Source organism: Echinops telfairi, unplaced genomic scaffold (assembly GCF_000313985.2).
Source record: "Echinops telfairi isolate 266 unplaced genomic scaffold, ASM31398v2 ScPeMD7_21;HRSCAF=78, whole genome shotgun sequence".
NCBI classification, from domain to species: Eukaryota; Metazoa; Chordata; class Mammalia; order Afrosoricida; family Tenrecidae; genus Echinops; species Echinops telfairi.
Genome location: NW_022103918.1, coordinates 6353086 through 6357459, shown reverse-complemented (window position 1 = coordinate 6357459; position 4374 = coordinate 6353086).

Sequence of the window (4374 nt, the reverse complement as noted above, 5' to 3'; positions counted from 1 at the left end):
GCAAAATCAACCAACAATATACAACAAAACAACAACAACCAAAAAAAAACACAACAAGAAAGAAAAGCTTGTAGTTAGTTCAAGGACTGTTTGTTGGCCTTTAGGAGTGTTTTCCAGTTCAGTCTGTTGGGGCACCACACCCTGGCCCCAAAGTCCACCTTCAACATTCCCTGGGGATCTTGCTGCTCCATTTCCTTGCTATTCTGTTGCAACCCCTTAGTGTTTTGCCTTGGTGTGGTGGGATCAGATCGGACACAATTCCCACACTCTGTCTCCGATGTTGTCCCCTGTAGGGCTGTGATGGCTCAGTGAGGAACGTCATGTCTCATAGTGGGGCCGGCCATGTGGTCCTCTCTGTGGACTGGTTGCTCTAATTAGGGACATCTTCCTCAAGACCTGGTGGGCCAGGATGTGCTCCACTCTCTCCTCCTCCCCCTTCATCTGCTCCCATGTGCTCTAATCAGATATGTCCCTCTCCCAAAGCTGCAGATTCAATGTCGTCCTTTGAAATAAATTCTTCTATGGAGAGGGGAATAAACAGATTTTTAATAAATTTTTCAAAGTAGTATAATTTGCAAAATAATTTTTAAAATAAACTTTATTGCCCATTTTTCTATGTGTTGGTTACTGTCTCAAGGAGCCTTGGTGACTCAATGATTAAAGCTCTTGACTGATAACCAAAAGGTCAGTAGTTTGAACCCACCAGCTGCTCCTTTGCTGTGGGTTTGCTTCTTTAAAGACTAAAAGACAGTTTGCTTCTTCAAGGACTAAGCCAAAACACCCTCATCGTGACTCTACAGGACAAAGTGAAACTACTACTTTGATTTTTCAAGACTGTAAGTCTTTAGGAAAGTAAAGAGCCTCATCTTTCTCTTGCAGAGCATCTGGTGGGTTTGAACTACTAGTCTTGCAGCTAGCAGCCCAACTTTCAACCCCCTATGCCATTAAGGCTGTTCCATAAAGAATGAAGTCTTGGAAACCCTAAAGGGCAATTCTACTCTGTCCTATAGAGTTGCTATGACTCAGAGTAAACTCAGTGGCAATGAGTTTATTTAGATTTGGTTTGGATTAAGCACTATGCTCATTAATTTAAATAAATTGTTTGATTTAAGTCCTTGAAGTAACTCTGTGAAATAGATATTATTTTTTGCATTAATAGTCAAGATTATTGCCATTACTTTTCATGTAATGTAATAAAACAATAGAAGTAGTTTTACCGATAACTTTTTAAAGCACATTCTTGGGTAACAAAGCTAATTTAGAAGTGATAGTGTCAAAAAAAAAAGAAGTGATAGTGTCTCTGAACATCATATATCCCACTATTTTATGGGTAAGGAAATTCTAGTAGTCGGAAAGATAAAGGATTTGTCCATGATCATATGTGTAGTTACTTGAAATGACACCACATCCAAAATTATTGTTTCATTATTCTTTCCACTATGCCACACTTCATTTCTTGAACATTGAGTTCAAACCAAAATGATTGAATATGTCCCTTTTCAAATTATCCTGAAAATACACTCCTCCCCCCAAAGTTTCTTTTCCAACAAGATTGCGGGGGTGGTGAGGGGGTAGAGGGAGGATTTAAGCTTTCAATTGCATATACACATAATTCTGAACATTTGGGACCCTTTAAGTATAATACTTTGATGCTACGTACTGATACACCATCTGCTTTTGGGGACCATCCACAAAATAATCACTTGAGTAAGCAGCATGGCCTTCAAGATATAAATTCTCTATTAAATGTTTATGGAGCAATTCTCCATTTGGTTGCTAGTAAATGAAAACAGTATATCTTCAATAAAAAATTCATTAAGGAATGCCATTCATAAAATTCAATTAAGTATATGAAACCTATCCCACTGTGACCTCTATTGAGTTGTCTATAAGACAACATAATCCTATGTTTGTTTGTACTCATCTCCAGAGAAAATGGACTGAATTTCATTAAGGAAAACAGTCCTGTGTCCCCAATTAGAATCCCAGAGGACTCTGGCTATAGGAACGGTCTAGGGCATAGGATAGGAGAGAGACCACTCATGCCATCTCTCTCTCTCTCTCTCTCTCTCTCTCACACACACACACACACACACACAGCCTCCCTATATATTTCCTTTTATCCATGGTTGATCTGCTGAGCCTCATAGTTGAATTATTTCAGTGTTTCTGCTGAGAGTGCCTTCTCTATTCTCCAAAGATATGAATTCATTGTTTGTCTCTTCTAGCAAAGACTCTTCTAGACCAGTCAAATGTCTCTCCCTGTGCAGAAATCCCTGCTGCAGAAACTCTAGGCCACCCACACTCTGCTTAAGTCACCTCAACGGATAGAAAAGTGTGCATTACCTCTAGACACCATCTATGCCATCTGGGGGACTCTGGGGGGAATTTTTCTCTGCGTTGGTCATGGAGAACCTGGTCGTTTTCACTTAAATGTTTCCATGTCCACATTCAAAACGAGCTACTTGTTTGCCCCTGTGAGGATGACTGGTTGGTTCATTCCATTTGTTGAGCACTTCTGATGTCCTATGCCCTAGGTTTCCGTGTCTCCATGTTCTCTGGCAGAGCCTTCATCCTCAGACCCCCAAACTCCTCAAAAACTAGGGCATCGGCATTAGGAGCTAAAATATTTTTGTCATCTATGATTAAAGAGTAGAGTTTTAAGGTCAGCTAATTTTAAATGCTATAAATTGGTTGCATTTAAATTACTGGGGGATTATTTTCGAAATCCTGCTTCTTGTGCCTAAAATATCACGATTTACAAAGTTTGGAACACGGCTTGGAATATCCACTTGAAAAATAAAAGCTCTTCAAGAGCTTCTGACGCACAATCTAAGATTAGTGTTTCTTTGCGCTTTTGTTTTCTACCACTCAGAATCATTACTATTTGCTGTGAGGACCCCAGGTGTTTCCAAGCAGAACTGTGCTCCACGGGGCTTCCAATGCCACCTTGTTCAGGAGCAGATCACCGGGATCTACTTCTGAAGATCCTTCTCCATTCGAACATCGCACCTTTCAGTTAGCATCCAAGTATGTTAATCTTTGTACCACCAGGTGATGCTTATGCTTACAAGTAATTAAACCCACAGTGTACACTAATTATGACTACAAAATTACTGTCATGAGGACATGCTGTCCCAATTCCCCACCACTGCAGTTTGTATTCCATGGGAAACAGACTCTGAGAAGGAGAATAGCTTTCAGGAAGCGTATTGAGAATGATAACCACGGGCTAAAAGAAAGAAGAGGGATTTGAAAGGAAAGTAAAAAATTAGGCTGAGACACATCTCAGTTGGTTGATAAGAATGTCAGAGGCTGAGAGAGCTCTTTTGAGTTGTTCTAAGTTAGGATAGAGGAAGCCTGGTGGCGAAGTGGTTATGCATTGGGCTCCAAACTGCAAGGTCCACAGTTCAAAACTACTTGCCGCTCTGAGATTGAAAGATGGTGCTTTCTACTCCCATACACAATTACACTCTCGGAACTCACAGGGGTATGATTGGTCTCAAATGGAGGGCAGTAAGACTTTTGAGAAGTTGTGAGAAGAGAATGGAGCCTTACTTTGTATCTGACCTTAGCTAGTCGATCCCTGATGCGGCTGCACCTTAGCAAGATGGTTCCCTTAAGCCAAGGACCGCATGGGAGAATAAATCCCTCTCTCCTGAAGGGAGACCTGGGTGTACATGACAGCATTTATTTCACCTACCTTCACAGAAAGAAAGAAAAAATGGGAAAAGTTGACTAGAGAATTCTCAATAGAGGACCAGCAGTTTTAAAGTTGCCAAAAAGAGCATAGCATTATTATCTCTCATTTCCTCCCATTTCAAGAGCTGAATGTTTATGGAGTGATTCATCATTAAACAAACTTTGGATTTTCTATGTGGAATTCCTTCTAATCTTTTAAATGGTACTTCTTTGGCTCTCTCATGTCTGGAGTTTAGATCAATCAAAATAAACTGCTTAAAACAGCTGGTTTTGTGGTGCGTTTTTTTTTTTTTTTACTTAAAATAGTTTACTTAATATATGTATTTTTCCCTGAATATCTAATTATGAAAGTCCAATGGGAATTTCTGATTCCTATGACCATCACCCCATGGAGATGATAATGAACAAACATCAGGAGCTAGAAAAGGTGGGCCCTTTTCCCTAACTTAATGAAGTTAATGCGTGTATCAGGGGAATCCTATCTGCACATGTCCACATCAAACAAGGACCTCTGGGTGTCTATGGAGATCAGACAAAGCCATGAAAAGCATTTAGGGGCTACAGAAAAAACACTAACAACTACACTACGAAGGAAGTGTCCACAACCTGAGTTCTACTTCTGCTAGCTTTCACTTCCAATATCGTACATTTCAATACGCCTCTCTAGTGACT